Below are 21862 nucleotides of genomic sequence, written 5' to 3'. Positions count from 1 at the left end.
ATTTTTTTGCAAAATGATACGAATTTTATGATTTCTCTCCCATATTTACATTAATAATTCTTTATTTTGAAATATCAATTCTTTTATCTTGTCCTTTTTAGTCTTGGAAATGTTCTTTAAATGTTGGAGTTATCTATAAAAAATAATTAATTTTTACTGTTATAGCTTGAGAGAACACAAAAGAAAAAAAAAACCAAAAACAAAATCCTAACCCTAACCATCCAAATTTTACTTTTTCCATTGATGTTGGAATGTTATTTGTCATCACGTAAAGATTTTTTCATATATGGAACAAAAGAAAAAAATTTCAAGATTAGTACCTTCTAAAACTCTTAAGAATATATATTAACTCAATTCAATTACTTTTGTTTTCTTGAAAAAAGTAATTTCATTCTTTCATATAAAATATGAAAAGTTATCTCTTTTTGAATATTCTATAACTCAATTAATCTCTATTACATAAAATTTTAATAAAACTCTAGATGTATCCTAAATTAGGACGTAACAATCAAATATTTATGTCATTACTAACAAAAGATATTATTACGCAAAAACAACAAAAGTACTGAATTAATATTTAATTCTAATATGTCATATACATTTTATATATAAATGTTGTAAATTTAACTTTACACATGCCAATAAAAGTTTTTTTTTTTTTTTGCTTTTTTTGCTTTTTTTTTTTACTTTTTGTGTTTTTATTTCTTTTTCATATTTAATAGATAGGTTTAATATTTTAATTTTTTTGTCGACCCTTTTAAAGTGTCATATGTTAAACCCTTTTTTTCTTGCTTTTACTTTTTTTCCTATTTGTTTTTTTTTCCTTTTTAATGTTTAAAATTTTCTTTATTTTTTACATTTTTTCTTTTTTTGTGGCTAATTTTCTAAAAATATATTTAGTTTTAAACATATATAAGTATTATATTAATAAAGTAAATTTTTTTACTTTAATTTAAAAAATTTTCACTTTAATCTCGATATGAAATGTGAATGTAACACCCAATATTAGCGTTTTATAGACTCATTTTTAGTTTTTTTTCCCATTTTTTGTTTACCTTTTTCTCACTATCTTTTTTTTTTTTTTGGTTTTGGATGTTATTTTTTTGGATTAATTTTATGAGAAAAGGGGCAATTAAGATATCCATGTTACATGAACATTTTTTTCCTTTCATCTTTCTTTTTTCAATTTGATAAATTTCACATAAAATATATGATGAATAGATATTGTAAAACAAAAAAATTTTAAGTCTGGTTAGACCAAGCAATTCCAAATACAATACAAAGACAATATGAAAATATATATGAAAGTTACAAGGATTAAAATTTTAGCTAAAAATATATATTGGTTTAACATAAACCAAAATATATATTTCTTTTTTTTTTTTGTAAACACGAATTGTGACATATAATTTTTATGTAAGACACAATATGAATATATGAATTTCTATTATTTTTACAAGACATAAATATACGAATTACTAAATTTAATTGTAATAACACGCGGGCACCTTTCTAGTATAAAATAATTTCTTCGTGATTATTGCAATTAATTATTAGAGTTGTTATCTTGATTATTGCCCTTTATCTTTCCCTTTTTTTTTTCTTGTGGCCTTTTTAGACTCTCTAGCAAATATATAAATTTTAGTTTATAGATTTCGATCATTGCAACACTAAATTCGAATATTGTATTTTTAATTTAAGTTTATAAATCCAACCAATATCTTGTTTATTGTTTAAAATGGTCATATTGCTTCATTTATGATACAAAAATCTCTTAAAGTATTACTTAAGAAATAAAACAAAGATTAGGTGTTTATTAATAATACTTTGGAAGAGATAAAACAACTATTACTTGTCTAAATTAGAAAAAGTTTATTGTATATTAATGGAACTTGAAAAATAGTTTGAAGCTTTTAGCACTATATACATGTGTCATAAAGAGTGGTAAAGTATTTAACTATTTTATGGTGCTAATATTTAACTATTTTTATTTGTTCTTACATATTTTTTTGGATGTTGTAACCTTATGGAGAGCATGGAACAACATTGTCTAATACAAAATCATTGGATGAACTTTCAAAATATGATATATTTGGAATAAAATTTGATGTAGTTGATGATGCTTTTGAATTTTATAAAGCATATGATATTGCCATAGGCTTTGGAGTTCGTAAAGGCAGCAATGATGTTCTAATTATGAAGCATTTTACTTGTTTAAAAGGAGATAGGGTTGATAAATGAAATAAGCTTGACAACAATGTACGTAAGCCAGAAAAGTCATTAAGAATAAATTGTGGGGCTAACATTCGATCATTTATTTTACTATATATTAAAAGTATCCTAAAAGATCTTTGGGCTACCACATGTTTGATTTTTTTGGTTTTAGTTTCCTACGTTTTTTCTTCATTCTAAATAATTTTTCTTCCGATTGTTGGGTTTGGTTGTAAAATAGTTTCCTTTACTTTTTTTGCATAGTTATCAAGTATGACATATATTTTTCTTTTTACTTCTCGATAAGTTCATACTTTAAAGCCAACTGTCCACTTAAAAAGTATTTAAATTAGTTTAAACATTTACATGTAATGAAATTTAGCATTCATGAAAGATATCAAAGGGTTATGTGGCAAGTCAATGAAAATTTGTTAAAAGGCTTGGGAGAAAGTAGGGAAAATGATGTGTGAAAAAATTAAGGGTAAGAAAATAAGGAGAAAGAGGTAGAGAAGGAATGAAATCTTGCATGTTAAGACCATCTATAACCATATGAAAGCTTGATTCAGCCTTTTTTTACGTAAATTATTAAGTTTTTTTTTACTTTTTTAGAAGAAATTGGCAAAATGGGATAAAGATCTGGAATCCTTATGTTGTTTTCGACGATACTAATATCAAAATCAAGCTACATAAATATATTACAAAGTGAAATAGTTTAAGCAAATTGTAATCGTTTTTATGCTAATAAGCCTGAGCTTACCACCCATCGGATTAAAGCCATTGGATGTCAAGTCGACCATTAACTCTCTAAACACTAAATCCTTTCACTTCTTATCAAAATCCAAATTCTCTATTTTTTTTTTGTTAATGTTAGTAAATTTATGAATCTTAACAGCTTATTTGAATTATACTTTGTAATGAGTTATTTTTTAGCATGAATTTTAGTTTCAGTTATTATGATTTAATGGCTTTTTTTTTCTAAATGAAAAATTAAAAAACTATTAGTTGAAATTAAGTCAACTTGAGTGGAATTCAAAAACTCAAGTCTAAATTTTGGATTTTTAACAAAAATTATGAGCATTGTGAATTAGATCAATTTGGCTTAGGTCGATTTTAGGCTAAAATTAGCCATATAATTCTTACTTATTGTGTTAATTAGGTGTTGCTTGAGGAACTAGGTGGCACTATGTTGGAGCTTATGAGAATCTTAGGGCATATTACCTTATGCGAATTCTAGTAGCTATTGTGTTGTGTTTTGATTTAAATTAGAGAGGGAAAGGACTTTGATTGGAATATTGGCAAGTTTTGCTGTTTATGACTCATTTATTTTTTTAGTTATTTTCTATTAAAATAAGAAATTAATTACATTTCAATTTAAATGCTATTCTGTGTTATTCATATATATCATTTGATTGATCATTTGGTGATGGGCTAATGCATTATTCATGGTTTACAAAAGAATTGTTGACTTCAATTATTAGTATTAGAAACTTGAAAGGTTCATCCTTATCTCATAATAATATATAGCTATCAATGTGGTGAATTAATTTTTTGATGGATCAATGGTTTTAAGTTTTTGCATGTTTATTATAATCTAGAAAAGGATATTTTCTTAGTTTTGACATTAGACTAATTAATAGCCTGAAAATTAGATTAATGATTCTTTTTGCTGATAAAAAAATATTTCATGAACTGAATTGTTATTATGTAAAATCCAAGTGCGTTGTAACTATACTTGGTTGCTATATATATAGACTTAAGCTCACTTTGAGATAGTTCATGATAACATAGTTGAGTTTGGAGCTTAGTTTTTCTTTTTTCTTTTTTTTTTTCTTCTTGATAGATCAAATGTTAGTAATTAGAATATGTTTGATAAAGATATTGTATAGAATTTACTTTTTTTTTGGCTAAAATGAATAATAACTAAGACTAGAACTTGGTCATTTTTTATAGCTTTAATAAAGAGTACTTTATAATTAGGTACACATTCTTAGAACTTAGTACATCTATAAAGAAATTCCAAGTCATTACCTACAATGACAATTGGTAATCAAAAAATTGTTTGAACTGATTACAATATTTTCCTTGAAGTGTTTATAATTACTTTATTAACTTATCTATGGAATTTTTAACTTGTTTAGCAACTGTTAAAGTAAATATTATTGTCCTCATATGTTTATGTTTACTTGAACAAGCTTTTGTATTTACTTGCCAGATATTTTATGAAAATTTTGAACTACATCGACAGCTTTAAATGTAACATTTGCTTTTAAATTTTTGACTTCTGTTTTTCTTTTCATCTTTTTTAAATATGTTTATACAATATATACAAAAATAAATAGAAAAAATCGGGCGAAGCTAGGTTTGCTCGTTGGTATTTACCTTTTAAGCCGAATCATATTTTGGCTAAGATATTGTCATATTTGTAGCACTTTAATATTTGATATCTTATAATTGTCTTACTTATTTATTTACTATTGAGCTTGTTTTCGTGTATTTCAATGTTGATGCTTATATGATAAAGTCCTTGAAATATGAATAAAGCTTTACAAGGGAATTACAATAAGATTGTAATGATGAGATCATCATTGCATAAAAGCTATATGTGTCAAAAATAGTTTCTAGTCGATGTTTTATCAATAAGAGGATATTGACAAAAGCTATTGAGATTAGTACATAGTTATGCTTTTGCTTATGAAGCAAGTAACCGATCTTATAAGTTGAAGTTTTAGATAAACTTGAGCTAACATATGGGTGCTTGTTATAAGAACAAGTTTACTGAATATGACCCGATATAAGAATCTATATAGTAGTTTATATAGTGTCTATAACTACATTCTCATGTGATGGTTATATAAGTGATCATTTGACTTGAGATTAATTATGATCTTATATGATGAATGTTACACTTTGACTTTACTTTACTTATAGTTCTAACCAACAATGCTTAAGTCAAGTATTATTGGGTATAAATGAGGCATATGAAAATGCATGAAGTAATCAAAATAAGATACATCACCTTATATGATTAAGAGAATATTTCAACTAATCTTGATTGAATTAATTTAAAAATCTTTTACCGAAGTGAAATAAGAGTTTAGAATTGTTCTAAAGCTTATTCGTAAGTTAATGTCAAGGATAAGACCTGACATGATTAAACAAGATTAAGTAGATAGTAAATCATACTCAATATTCAAACTGAGATACTATATAATGAAAAGATATTAATTATACACTAAGACCATTCACGAATAAGTTGTCGAGTCATATTAACTTTTCTTTAACAATTTGGGGTCATAAAAATGGAGCTAGCATTGATTATGATCTAAACATAAGATTAGCTAATTAGAGAATTAGTAATGAAGACAAAAAAATTTGTTTCATTTATAGTCGAATGTAAAGGCTCGCAATACTTGTGTTTATTGCCAACATGATAAAAAACCTAATAGATCACAAATAATAAGACAATTGTGAAAGATTAAAATTGGGACAAATTAAGTTAGGTATAATTTGATTTTGGTATAAACAAAAAATAAAAGAAATAAAACAAGAGAAAGGTTTTTCCCTTGTTTGTAACATTAAGTTAATATAGGGTTAATTATGGAAATATGCATCCCATGTATTAAATCTAATGTGGCCAAATACTTCCCCTATAAAAGGAACATCATGCTACCTCTCTCTTGTACTAATGCTATTTTAAAAATAGCTAAGATTCACTTAAGGTAAAAACAAGCTAAGAAAGTTTAGCAAAACTTGAGTGTATATAAGAGATCTTAAAAATACGTACTAGCTAGAGTGTGGCTTTGAGTTGTACCAAACCTTATATAAAGGTTTTTCATAAGAGTTCGTGTGCATCATCATTAGAGGTTGAATATTTTGGCAGCTTCTTGACTTGGGAAATTATTTGAAAGGTCACTAAATTCAACCAAAGGAATTTCAACATCCATGGTAACCATGCATGCTTGTGAAGTTATATTTTTGTATGTTTTTGTTGATTGATCTTGGCTTTAAGAAATTAAAATTTTAAAAAATTTCATTGCTTTAACTTTGTATTATTGATGCATAATTCTCTTTAGCATTGTGAAATGGAACACTATCATGAAATGGCAGACTTTCTCAATTTTGCTTCATTTAATTGAATAGACATGTCAAAGTTACTAACGTATATGAAGCTAAGGCTATTAAGCACTAGTTTAAAAACATGTTAAGCAATTAATTTTTTAGTAGCCCAAACTAGTGGTATTCATGATACAGGTGTCGTAACGGTTTTAAAACCGTTTAATGAATTTGGAAAACGAAAAGGAAAAAAAAATAGAGTTACCACTAATCTTTTTTGGTTAGGTGTACTTGGCCACCTATTGAAACATATTCTTTTAATAAAATCTTAAAGTTAATTAAAAAAATTTTATGATCTGCAAAATAGTTTAGGTTTGAGAGTCGTTTATGCGTGAGAAATGATTAGCACCACCTACAACGCTCGTTTAAAACGGTACCAATTAATTTAGTGTTATCCTTTAAGTTTGACAAAAACGATCTTAGTTTCGATGTTTAAAAATAATTTTCTTTATTAATCAAAGTTTTAGTTTTTTATTCCTTTTTTATTATTTTTTATTTTTATTTCATTTTATTCGAGAAAAATAAATTAAAACATTTTTATTAAAATAATTCTTAATGTTCCAGTATATTGCTAACATTAAAAAAATTTTTCTCACCTAAAAATTTCTTAGGAATTACTTTTCAAAATACCTTAGAATCTCATCCTTAGAGGCTCGATTTTATTTTTTGTAAAAATAAGATCATACATGTAATACGAATGACAAAAAATGTTGATGCACACATTTTATTTTTATTTATTTATTATTATTATTATTTGAAGAAAAAAGAAAATTTTATTACATAGAAAATTTTTATAAATACTTCAATACGCTGATAGTATTTAAAAAATCTTCTCACCTAAAAATTTTTAAGGTATCGTTACTTGGAGTACCTTAAAATCTCATCATTGGATAAAAACTTCTTTTCCTTATTTTTTAATTATTTTAATTATTTTTTGGTTATTATTTTTTTATTTTTTCAAATTTAAAATTATCAAAAGTTTTGAAATCACTTTAATTTTTTTATTATTACCATTATTATTATTTTTTATTATCTTTTTTTTATATTATTATTTTATAAAGTTCATTTTAATTTTTTAATAAAACTATAAAAAATTTAAACTTTATTTTTCATTATTTATTGTTATTATTCGTTATTATAAATTTTAATATTTTTATTTTTATTTTTATCATTATTACATTTATTTTAACATGCCCTAAATTATAAATTAAAATACTAAAATAACATAAATAATTAAAAAAGGAATAAATAATATACCAATTTTTTACTTATCAATGACTAGTCAACGTCGGTCAACGGTGGTTAGTGCCTATCAATGATGGTCAACACTAAGCAGTTCAACAATGTCCAAAATCGGTTCAGTTATATTACTAGTAAGTAGGGGAGTAGGTCACAGGTTAGATGCGAGGACCTCGGGTCAAGTCATGAGTCACGCGTGAATCTTAGGCCTTTAAAACAACACTGTTTCACTTTTTTTTTTTATAAAAACCTAAAAGAATTTTTTTATTTCATTTATTTCAAATTTTTCTCTCTCTAAAAGAGAGAGCCTTTTTTTTTAGAAGAATAAACACTTGTCGACCATCTTCTATTTTCCAGATTCTGGTGACGTGCTACTATGTTGGTCGCCATCCTCTTTGCCATTGGCCATCATCCTTTTTGTCGTTGGTTAGTGTCACTGGTCATAAAAAATTTTTAAAAAATCACAAAAAAACTCCTATTGGCCTCATCTACCCCAATCTAGCCTCATTTTTTTCTAAAATACCCCAAAATCTTCTAGATCGACCTTCGAAGCTTTAAGTTAAAACCTTTTTTTTTTTTTTTTTCATTTCTAATGTTGAGATTCCCACTACCAAGGGTTATACTATTTTATTGTTGTTTATTTTTTTTGTTATAGGCATATAGTTTTTTTTTTTTTGTAATTTTTTTTACTTTTTCTGTTTGGTAAAGTTTTTTATTTTTTTATTGGTTTTATTCCTGTAGAATGTTTTTTAGGTTTATAGTGTTTATTTATTTATTAATTATTATTATTATTATTTGAAGAAAAGAGAAAATTTTATTACATAAAAAATTTTCATAAATACTTTAATACACTAATAGTATTTAAAAAAATCATCTCACCTAAAAATTTTTAAGGTATCGTTACTTGGAGTACCTTAGAATCTCATCGTTGGATAAAAACTTCATTTCCTTATTTTTTAATTATTTTAATTATTTTTTGGTTATTATTTTTTTATTTTTTCAAATTTAAAATTATCAAAAGTTTTGAAATCACTTTCATTTTTTTATTATTACCATTATTATTATTTTTTATTATCTTTTTTTTATATTATTATTTTATAAAGTTCATTTTAATTTTTTAATAAAACTATAAAAAATTTAAACTTTATTTTTCATTATTTATTGTTATTATTCGTTATTATAAATTTTAATATTATTATTTTTATTTTTATCATTATCACATTTATTTTAACATGCCCTAAATTATAAATTAACATACTAAAATAACATAAATAATTAAAAAAAGAATAAATAAATATACATAAATAAATAATATACCAATTTTTTACTTATCAATGGCTAGTCAACGTCGATCAATGGTAGTTAGTGCCTATCAATGATGGTCAACACTAAGCAGCTCAACAATTGTCCAAAATCGGTTCAGTTATATTACTAGTAAGTAGGGGAGTAGGTCACAGGTTAGATGCGAGGGCCTCGGGTTAGGTCATGAGTCACGCGTGAATCTTAGGCCCTTAAAACAACACTGTTTCACTTCTTTTTTTATAAAAACCTAAAAGAATTTTTTTATTTAATTTATTTTAGATTTTTCTCTCTCTAAAAGAGAGTTTTTTTCTTTAGAAGAATAAGCACCTGTCGACCTTCTATTTTCCAGATTCTGGTGACGTGCTATTATGTTGGTCGCCATTCTCTTTGCCATCGGCCATCATCCTCTTTGTCGTTGGTTAGTGTCATTGGTCATAAAAAATTTTCAAAAAATCACAAAAAACTCCTATTGGCCTCATCTACCCCAATCTAGCATCATTTTCTTCTAAAATACCCCCAAATCTCCTAGATCGATCTTCGAAGCTTCAAGTCAAAACCTTTTTTTTTTGTTTTCATTTCTAATATTGAGATCCCCACTACTAGGGGTTATACTATTTTATTGTTGTTTAATTTTTTTGTTATAGGCATATAGTTTTTTTTTTTTTTGTAATTTTTCTTGCTTTTTCTATTTGGTAAAGTTTTTTTTTTATTGGTTTTATTCCTGTAGAATGTTTTTTAGGTTTATAGTGTTTATTTATTTATTAATTATTATTATTATTATTTGAAGAAAAGAGAAAATTTTATTACATAAAAAATTTTCATAAATACTTCAATACACTGATAGTATTTAAAAAAATCATCTCACCTAAAAATTTTTAAGGTATCATTACTTGGAGTACCTTAGAATCTCATCGTTGGATAAAAACTTCCTTTCCTTATTTTTTAATTATTTTTTGGTTTTTATTTTTTTATTTTTTCAAATTTAAAATTATCAAAAGTTTTGAAATCACTTTCATTTTTTTTATTATTGCCATTATTATTATTTTTTATTATCTTTTTTTTTTATATTATTATTTTATAAAGTTCATTTTAATTTTTTAATAAAACTATAAAAAATTTAAACTTTATTTTTCATTATTTATTGTTATTATTCGTTATTATAAATTTTAATATTTTTATTTTTATTTTTATCATTATTAAATTTATTTTAACATGCCCTAAATTATAAATTAAGATACTAAAATAACATAAATAACTAAAAAAGGAATAAATAAATATACATAAATAAATAATATACCGATTTTTTACTTATCAATGGCTAGTCAACGTCGGTCAACGGTGGTTAGTGCCTATCAATGATGGTCAACACTAAGCAGTTCAACAATTGTCCAAAATCGATTCAGTTATATTACTAGTAAGCAGGGGAGTAGGTCACAGGTTAGATGCAAGGACCTCGGGTCAGGTCATGAGTCACGCGTGAATCTTAGGCCCTTAAAACAACACTGTTTCACTTCTTTTTTTATAAAAACCTAAAAGAATTTTTTATTTCATTTATTTCAAATTTTTCTCTCTAAAAGAGAGAGCCTTTTTCTTTAGAAAAATAAACACCTATCGACCATCTTCTATTTTTCAGATTCTGGTGACATGCTACTGTGTTGGTCGCCATCCTCTTTGCCATCGGCCATCATCCTCTTTGTCGTTGATTAGTGTCGTTGGTTAGTGTCATTGGTCATAAAAAAGTTTTAAAAAATCACAAAAAACTCATCTTGGCCTCATCTACCCCAATCTAGCCTCATTTTCTTCTAAAATACCCCCAAATCTCCTAAATCGACCTTCGAAGCTTTAAGTCAAAACTTTTTTTTTTTTGTTTTCATTTTTAATGTTGAGATCCCCACTACCAGGGGTTATACTATTTTATTGTTGTTTATTTTTTTTGTTATAGGCATATAGTTTTTTTTTTTTTGCAATTTTTTTTGCTTTTTTTGTTTGGTAAAGTTTTTTATTTTTTTATTGGTTTTATTCCTGTAGAATGTTTTTTAGGTTTATAGTGTTTATTTATTTATTTATTTATTATTATTATTATTATTTGAAGAAAAGAGAAAATTTTATTACATCAAAAATTTTCATAAATACTTCAATATACTGATAGTATTTAAAAAAATTCTCTCACCTAAAAATTTTTAAGGTATCGTTACTTGGAGTACCTTAGAATCTCATCGTTGGATAAAAACTTCCTTTCCTTATTTTTAATTATTTTAATTATTTTTTGGTTATTATTTTTTTATTTTTTCAAATTTAAAATTATCAAAAGTTTTGAAATCACTTTCATTTTTTTTATTATTACCATTATTATTATTTTTTATTATCTTTTTTTTATATTATTATTTTATAAAGTTCATTTTAATTTTTTAATAAAACTATAAAAAATTTAAACTTTATTTTTCATTATTTATTGTTATTATTCGTTATTATGAATTTTAATATTATTATTTTTATTTTTATCATTATTACATTTATTTTAACATGCCCTAAATTATAAATTAAAATACTAAAATAACATAAATAATTAAAAAAGGAATAAATAAATATACATAAATAAATAATATACCAATTTTTTACTTATCAATGGCTAGTCAAAGTCGGTCAACAGTGGTTAGTGCCTATCAATGATAGTCAACACTAAGCAGTTCAACAATTGTCCAAAATCGATTCAGTTATATTACTAGTAAGTAGGGGAATAGGTCACAGGTTAGATGCGAGGGCCTCGGGTCAGGTCATGAGTCACGCATGAATCTTAGGCCCTTAAAACAACACGGTTTCACTTCTTTTTTTATAAAAACCTAAAAGAATTTTTTTATTTCATTTATTCCAGATTTTTTTCTCTAAAAGAGAGAGCCTTTTTCTTTAGAAGAATAAACACCTGTCGACCATCTTCTATTTTCCAGATTCTGGTGACGTGCTACTATATTGGTCGCCATCCTCTTTACCATCGGCCATCATCCTCTTTGTCGTTGGTTAGTGTCATTGGTCATAAAAAATTGTTTAAAAAATCACAAAAACTCCTCTTGGCCTCATCTACCCCAATCTTGCCTCATTTTCTTCTAAAATACCCCCAAATCTCCTAGATCGACCTTCGAAGCTTCAAGTCAAAACTTTTTTTTTTGTTTTCATTTTTAATGTTGAGATCCCCACTACCAGGGGTTATACTATTTTATTGTTGTTTTTTTTTTTGTTATAAGCAGATAGTTTTTTTTTGTAATTTTTTTTACTTTTTTTGTTTGGTAAAGTTTTTTATTTTTTTATTAGTTTTATTCCTGTAGAATGTTTTTTAGGTTTATAGTGTTTATTTGCTGATGGGTTTTTTTGATAGATTTTTTGATGGTTTTTTTTATACTGTGTTGAAGGGTATGGGTCTCAAGGGTAGTTGAGAGATTGGTGTAGGACATGATGGAAGGGTTAGGGTGACAATGGTGCTGTGCATGATAGCATTATCTTCTCTTTTATTATTATTAATTAATTAATTATTTTATTTAATATTATTTTTTATTAATTTTAATAAAATTAAATAGAAACAAGACAAAATTTGATGTCTACAACTGCCTCTTTTTACGCATTACTGAGAATTAAGAATAGGATAAAGACAAAGACAATAATTTTATCTAAAGTCAAAGGTTTTTTTTTAATTATTTTTTTAGCACATCAAGGAGTTTCTCTTATCAAAGACTGAATAACTTTAAAGATCAAATCAAAATGCTCATCTTACCAAAGGCTTAACAACTTTTAAAAATTTAAATAGCTCATCTAAGTAGAGGCTCAACAATTTTAAAAATTTAATTAGCTCCTATAAGTAGAAGCTGGACAACTTTTTAAAAATTTAAATGGCTTATCTAAGCAGAGGTTTAACAATTTTAAAATTTTTCATATTGAAAAAGGCTCCTCTAAGTAGAGGCTCAATAATTTTAAAAAGATTTAAACATTCTGCTTAGAGATCTTATGAATCATTCAAATCTTTGCCCTGTAGTCTTGGAAATCATGTAACAAATTTGAGGTTTTGCTCGTAGGTCTTTGAAAATCATTTAAAAATCTAAGATTTTGTACAGATGACTTACAAATCATTTTTTGAAAATTTGCTTGTAAAAAAGGAAACATTCAAAATTTAAGATTTCTTGCACTTTGGATATCACGATCGAGTAATTTTGTAATAAAACTTGATCACAACATTTTTCTTAACTAGTGCCAATTTCATTAGGCTTAAATTTTGGGTGTCAGCTAAACTAGGCTTAAATCCTATCAGTACCAGCTAATCTGGACTTAAAGTGCTAGTTAATCTAGGTTTAAAGTACTAGCTAATTTAAACTTAGAGTGTCAACTAATCTGGGTTTAAAGTGCCAGCTAATCTGAGCTTATATCCCAATTAATTTGGGCTTGGGTATTAGCTAAATTAGGCCTAAAATGCCAACTAATCTAGGATTAGTTATCATTTTGGTGCTAGCTAAATTAGGCTTAATTTGATTTAAATGCTAGCTAAATTGGGCTTAAAGTGCCAACTAATTTAGGCTTGGATACCAACTAATTTAGGCTTAAAGTGTCAACTAATTTGAGCTTAGGTTATGTCGACTAATTTAGGCTTGGTTTTTATCTAGGTACCAGCCAAACTAAACTTAAAGTGCCAACTAATATGGGCTTGGGTGCCAACTAATTTGGGTTTAGTTATCATCTGGATACCAGTTAAACTGGGCTTAATTTTATTTAGGTGCCAATTGAACTAGGTTTAAAGTGTCAACTAATCTAGGCTTAAAATATACGCTAATATGGGCTTAGTTCTTATCTGGTGCTGACTAAACTGGGCTTAAAGTGCTAGCTAATCTAGGCTTCGTTATCATCTAGGTATCAGCTAAACTGAGCTTAAGTCTTACCTTATATCGTATCTTATCTTTTTTTTATTCATTTTTCAACAACCCCTTTGGTTTTTGCAGATGATTTTTCTTTCAATTTTTTCATACTTTTTTGACATTTTGGTTTCTTGTCTAATTATTTTCTTTTTTCTTATAGATTTTCTTATCTCTTTTTATCCTTTTTTTTTTTGTTTGCTATTTTTTTTTCCCTTTCTTGATTTTTTTTATTTACAAAGTTGATAAACACAATCATGATATAAATGTCTATTTCCATCAAATGATGAGAATGCGAATGTCTATGTGAATGCTTGATGCAACTATAAGTGACTTTTTTTCATAATGCAAATGCCAATGTTCTTTTCCTGTAAATGCCTCTACAAATACTTGTTTTTTATAATGCAGATGCACTAATACAAATGCAATTGTCTTTCTTATGATGCAAACGCAAATGCCCTGGTTATGGTGTAGATGATGTAAATATAAATTTCTTTCTCCTGATACAAATGCAAGTGATACAATTGTAAATTTTTATTTCATGATGTAAAAGTGAATACGAATGTCTTTATCATAATGTACATGTTAGTGCAAATGCGAATGACTTTTTTGTTTTTGCAACATACAGATCAAATGTTTTTTTTTATGATGCACATGTCAGTACGAATGCAAGCAATACAAATGTGAAGACTCTTTATTTTTTTAGTTTGTTATTTTTTTTAAAAGATCTCTATTCATATTTTCAATGTTTACTTTTTACCAAAATGACTTAAGTATTCTATGCAAAATGCTCAAATAATCTCTGAACTTTTCAAAAGGGATCACAAAATTGCCTTACATAAAATATCTTCATAATCAATGAGAAAAGTTAAAAATTCATGACTTTTGAATCTCTTAAAAATTGGTGATTACTATTTGAAATGCTTGTGGATTGGGGTAATCAACAATTCACAATTCTTTTTACTAGTGGGCATATCTCAAAGAAAGCTCGACAATGTTTGCAAGGATTTCTCTTAGGCTTATAAAAGAGTAATTTTTTAAAAAACACTTTTTTTTTTAAAACATAATCTTTCAATGTGCGCCAAAATTAACCATTATTGTTTGAAAAAGATTTGGAAAGAGAAAAAAGTTAGTTTTTTTATTTTCACTCTTTGGTGAAATGCAAAGTCTTTAATGGTTATTAATCCTTCTAAAGGTTTTACATTGTAACTTTTTATTCTGGATGGAAACTTGAAGCTCTAAATTGTTTTTAGGGTCTCAAGAGTGGCTCTAACTCTAAACTGCCTTTTTTGGGTTTTCACCTTAGAGTTATATTTTCTAACAATGAAAAACTTAGTAAAATCTTGCCAAATACTAACAAATATATACAAAATTTGAAGGACATGGCTTTTTGATTCAAGTGTTCACATTTGATCAAAATGAGCTTTTTAAGGTATGTAATGTAGGCTAAGGTTCGGAGTTATGAAAGAATGGATAAATAGGCTCAAAATATGTTTTTAAGCATAATTAGGGCAAAGATCTTATAAAGCATTCCCTAGATGAAAAGCCATATGTCTTTCTTTCCTTGTTCTTATTTTTTTTGGGAAACATTTGACTTCAACTTTAACATTCTATTTTCTTGAATTTTATCTTCTTTTTTACTTAAAATTCTAATTGATACTTTATTCACTTTTTGCCTCAGGTTCTCATCTTCGATATGCATGTCTTTTTTTTTTACTATTTTTTTCTTTTTTTTTTTGTGAAACATTCGACTTCATCTTTAGCAAATTACTTTCTCGAATTTTAAAGCCTTATTTACTTTTTAACTCAGATTCTCATCTCTGAGGTGCATGTTAGATGCTTTTGATATTAAGCATTTTTCTAGAAGTTAGGCTCTTAAAGATATCTTTATTTTGCCTATAATGTAAAAGACAATCCTTGGCTGAAGTTCATTTTGGAACAAGAAATTTAATATGCTCAAATGGGTAACAAATGGATAATTTTTCTATATGCGAAGGATAATGAAAGATAGACATTCATAATTTCAAACACGATCACTTATTGAAAAGAGCAAATTATTGGAAGAAAGAGATAAAATGCTTCTTTTTGTTTTTATTTTTTTTGTGTTATAACTATCAATTATTTTTGTGTGACTGATGCCTTATCTTATTTTCTACTTAAGGTTCTTATGATGATGAAAATTAAGTTATATAGGATGTCTTAAATTTGATCACATAGTTCGTAAAAAGGCTAATTTTGGTTCCAAATATTTGGCATTTTTTGTAAAATGAGGAGAAAAAGTATTAATGCATGAAACAAATTGTCTTAGGTGAAAAGAAATTTTGCTTCTTTTAGTCAATGTGCCTTAAGATGTGAAATAAGGGCTAGTTGAAAAAGAAAGTTCATTCATTTTTTTGTGTCTATGGTCATTGAAAGAATTTGGATGGTTCAATCATATTGGCAAATTTTAACATACATTAAATTACCAATTAAAATTTGAAAGAGTATTTTTCTTGGTTTTCAAAATTTAAAATAAATTTTCATAATTGATCTATTTTGTTCATTGCCCAAGAAAAGATTATTATGTTAATATATCAAATGATGACAGGGTTTGCAAGTTGAAATTCATGCCCCTTAAAAGATTATAAGTGGTAAGTGAAGTTATTCAAAAGGATTAAAGCATGAGAGCGATCAAGGAAAGGTGTAAAGGTAGTGCATGGGTTTATTTTTTAATAGCAATCACCAATTACTTCAAGATTCTCACCATTTTAAAAAAAATGTATATTTCCTTTTGAAAAGGCCTATTTTTTTTTCAAATTTTTTTTTTTTGATAATCTTGAAAACTGATTATATGGGACTTTATTCTTAAATAGTTGTGAATCATTTTTTTAAAATTTATATCACATAAGAGTTAGAAAATAATATTTACAAATCAACAAAAATCCAAAAATTAAAAGCCATTTTTTAAGGGCATTTCTCTTTTTATGACTTTTAGGAATTAATTCAAATTCAACAAAATTTTGTTTTTTATTTTTAGAAAGAAAAAAAATTTAAAATTTTAAAACGAAAAAAGGATTAAAAATTTTCAATGTGAACAAATTTATGAGACAATATGATGTACCATATCTATTCATTCAATGCAAACATTTAAGACCTATTTAAAATTCACATTCTTAATAGTGCTCTTAAGATGATATACAAGCTTTAAAAAAATCCTCTACTTGGCGCTTCAGTTTTAGAATCTTGACCCTTAATTCCACCACTGTCAATTATCAAAACCGCCAACTAGCTCTTTAAACTTTGTAGGATTTGCATCGATCAAAGATTGAACTATATCCTTGAAGGCAATGCAATTTTCTATAAAAATATCCTCTGACCCCATCATGGTATTCATATTTAGCACTGAGATCATACTTTTTTGGGAAAAGAGGCTTTATAGGATTTGTAAAGATAAGAGAAATCATATAACTACTGACGAGCAACAGAAAAAGCTCTGTGCAAGATATTGAAAGTGAATAGTATGTTTTGACTCTTTCTTTTGTGGCTTTATGGATTGCTTAAGCTGATCTTTCATTTTGTGAATACTTGTGGTGAAAGATTCTAGGAAAGGGACATTTGAACATAATGATGAAATGGTTTAGGAAAGTCATTGGCCTAAGGTGTCAAATTGTAAAAAGGTTAGGACAGGTGTGGTGACCAATGACCATCCACTAGATCTTCATGTATCATGCTAAAGTTTTCCTTATTTCGCCCATCAACGGTTATTTCTTAAGCATGTTCATAAGAAATATCTCCATTCATTTTATTATGAATCTTTACACTGACATCTATAATTTTTTTCTTTTTTTATTCTGCCTTCAGTTCTACTAACAATAAATAGTAAATCTATAAATTTTGAAGAGGCATTACTAATCAACTATCATAATAGGAAGAAGGAAAAATATCCCCAAATAGGGAATTCAACTTATTATTAGTAAGGGTGGTCATACTTACGACCATCTAGCTGCGTATTCTTTGTAGCTTTTATTGAGGCTTATTTTCATGTTTTGAAAGGTTAATTGGTATAGAGTTATTTCTAACATATGCTGGTATCACTTCAAAAATACTAGAGATAAATCCCTTTAAGTACAAATTTGATATTTTTCCAAATTATAGTACCAATTAGCAGCTATCTCCATCAAACTTTCTTGAAAGATATGAATAAGTAATTATTCATCATAGGCATACCTAACCATTTATTACAATATCAAGTCAAATGTATCTTAGGGCATCTGTTTCCATCATATTTATCAAATGTTGAAAACTTGAACTTTGCATGGATAACCAAGTTAGAAACTAGGCTAAGCTCATTGGCATCAAATTTCTTGAAGATATCACTTCTTTATACCACTCTAAGTTTTCTTCCAACAATTTGTACTTACTTTTAAACTCGAGATTCTCAACTAATTATGGCACTGCTTCAACTTCTCTTGTTCTTTAGGATCATCCAGTTGGGTATTATGATGGGATCATAGGGGGTAGCCTCAAGATTATCATATATTTAAACCAGGGATGTTCTAGTACTAATATAATTGCAAGGCTGATAGTTTGCTGGTGGTGCTTATGTAGTACAAAAATTTTAACCATAAGGATGTGTGGACCCAGATGGGTATAATGATTCCTTAACAGCAACTTCTTCCCTTGTCTTAGATGTTTCAACAATTCCCTTTCCTTTTGAAAACCCTAACAATATTTGTTTCAAATCCATTAATTGTTTTTCAATATATTGTCCTATTTCCACAACTCTTTCCCTTATCTTTTTTTGAACATGTTCAATCTGTTTTATTCCAATTTTTCAATCTTTCATGTTGTAAACAAAACTAAACCAGCTCAAAAGATGTAGCAAGAAATCAACACCATTGAGCTTTTATTTTTCGTAAAAAATAAGATTAACTCTACTTTTCATGATGATGAATGTGCCTAACATGATCATGGATGCATGAGTGGTGATAAAACATTATTAAGATGCATAGATGCTTGGATGATGAACATTTGCATACATACAATGTTTAAGTAATAAAAATCATACCACATATGTAAATGTGTATGTAATGGGACTCAACATCATATTGTAATGGTGGTGAAATATATTTACATGAAATGCAATCTGTACAATACACATTTTATAGAATCATGTCATTCATGAATTTGCATGCATGAAACATGATGACATACTACATTAGTAATGAGAGGCATGTAAGTGATCGATAAAACATATTTATATAAAATGCACTAACATATTTTATGCATAGGATACAATACATGTACAATGCAAATCCAATGATATTAACACTAACATTTGGATATGAGATGAAGTGCATGTACTACTTTTATTTTCAAATACAAAACATGATGAGAATAACAACAAAAAGGATTAAAAGAATTGCAAAGGATAAAAATTCAAAATCATAACTTTTTTTTAACTTACAAATGCAAATCTTGAACAAACACTAAACCAATAAAAAATATGCCCTAAAAAAAATCTTTTGGATGGATCTTTTTATCTATTTTTTTATTCATTTTTTTTATTTTTAATTTTATTTTGCTTCTACCTATTGCCTATTTTCATATCATTCTTTGTCCTTAGCTAGCATAAAAAATAATGATGCATGATATGCCAATCAATTTTATTATTATTGTTGAGAATGAGTTTAAATTTAATCATATATTCAAGTTAAACCATTTAAAGACATTCTTTCCGCCTTAAAAGTTTGGTGAAAGTATATTTACAATTATCATTTTTTTTCATAGGCTCCTTTAACCATATATATACAAATATGAAACATAAACAATAATGTTTATCCATGGGAAATTCAGGTTAAGGGAAGTTTTCATTCATTTCCAAAAGTTTCAAGTTTACACATCATGAACCATTTTAGGAATAGGGCCAAAGTGCCAGACTCGCTCATCTTTCCTTGTCTCATCTAATAAATCCAAAAAAAATTGACTATAATTATTGGTGAGGACAATCATTTACTTTAAGGCTTCTACTTTTTATTTATTATTCTGGCTAACTTGACTATTGCTTAAAGTACTGTTTGCTATCTTGACATGGATCGATGAAGGATTTTATAAATAGCTGGCTTCATTTCGGTGTCAAAACCAAAATATCCAACTTTCATCAATCCCTGTACTCTATATTTCAAAAACGTGTTATCTTTCAATGAATAGCCCATAATGCCAAAATGGTATTCACATCAGGTATTTGGGTTATACCATTTGAGAGAAGGTGGTTTGAGGGGTTCGATAAGGACATGGGCAATGAGACAGTTTTCCAAGAGCAATTGGCATAAATTTGTGTAGGATATGGGTTTTGGGTCAACATGGGTTTTTCCTTTAGTGTTAGTGGTGTGACCATTTTTTTGTCCTATAGTTGGGTTTCTTTACCGGAAAAATGGTGGTATAGTTGGTGTTGGAGTGAATCGAGAAACCCTAGGTCCAAAATTGGGTTAAAAAAGTAGTGATAGGATAGCATGCTGAACAAGTGATTGTAAAATGTGAGATGGTGGGCATGAATTTAGATATGGGATTTTTAAAGGTCGTATGAAGTTTGCGGGCCTAATCTTAAGTGCTTGGAAAAGGGGTCGAAAGCAGTAATGAAAAGGATTTAAGTACGTGTTTGGACTTAGGATAGTTGATGAGAGTTGTTTCAATTTATGGGACTTGATCTTAAAAATTAGACTTTTGAGTTTAGTCATTGGTGTGGCCAATTCACCCATTCCTCTCTTAAGCTTGCCTAAATTTTGGTCACTATTCGAATCACCTAATGCCTTAGTGTGCTTAAGAAAAGTTTTAAAACTAACAAGAGCCAATTGATTTTGATTTGATGGAATCAAAAGTGATAACTGCCCTTGAAGTGCAACAAACTTAATCATAGCAGTACCTTTAACCAATTCTATCAATTAAGCAAGCTATTGTTTTATCTCCTGAAGCTCGTGCTAAAATTTCTCTTGATTGGACTCCAATGCACTAATTATTGCTTTCAATTGGTCTTTCATTTTCACCATTTTGATTCCCACCAAGACAGACATTTTATTATAAAACTTAGACCAAAAATTTTATATTATTACCTTTATTGAATGAATGCTACAAAAACAATTTCTAACTTTCATGACACAGAATTTGTTTATGAATGCATGACTATGATGACTAAATAATGCATATATGGCTTAAAAATAGATTTTTATATGTACATGGCCCTAAATGATAAAATTTTCATCACCCATGAATGTGTATGCAAGAAATGCAATGTTTTATATAGGGTTGGTGGGGTATGTTCATTTGAAATGCAATGCATGTTGTATAAAACCTTACTATTAATGGATTTGGTGTATGGAATGCAATGACATACTTACATGAGTGATGAGATATATACATATGACTAATGCAATATGCTTGTATGAAATGCAAGCACCTATAGTGTGCATAAAATATGTCTACATGTAATGCAATACATGTGTTGTGCTAGTTTAATGAGGTTGGCACTGTCTTAAGATATGTAATGAGATGGAGTGCATGCACTACCTATTAATATGTGCATGAGATGCATGTATCATTTATCAACATGTGAATGAAATGCACTGCATGTTCTATCTACTGATGTGGATGAGATAAAATGCATGTATTATCTATTATGATGCATCAGATGAGGTCATTTTTTAAAAAAAAAATGATAAAAATATACGCAAAAGATCAAATGAAAATGAAAAAGATCAAACAATATTTAAACTTAAAAATCTCTCTTTTTGTTTTTAAAAAGAGAAAAAATTCAAGAACGCACATTTTTTATCACATCAAATAACTAGGATTGGAAGATTTTTCTTTCTTTTCATTAATTTTTATTTTGCCAATAAACAAAGAATTTGATAAAAACCTTTAATTTTGCTTGGAAAAACTTTGTTTATTTTTTTTTAATGTTTGTTAGATAATGCTAAAAAAATTTCTTCATTTTATTTTAAAATATTTTTTGAAAATACAAAATTTGGATAACCACTAAATGAATGAACTATATGTTAAAAGAAAATTTTCTTTTCTTTTTCAAAAAGTGCTTTTCTTTTCATATCTATTTTTTGTTTTTTGAAAATCTTAAT

Source organism: Durio zibethinus, chromosome 26, assembly GCF_047325235.1.
Source record: "Durio zibethinus cultivar Kanyao isolate XHJ-2024 chromosome 26, ASM4732523v1, whole genome shotgun sequence".
NCBI classification, from domain to species: Eukaryota; Viridiplantae; Streptophyta; class Magnoliopsida; order Malvales; family Malvaceae; genus Durio; species Durio zibethinus.
Note: the sequence above shows the minus strand (reverse complement) of the source record.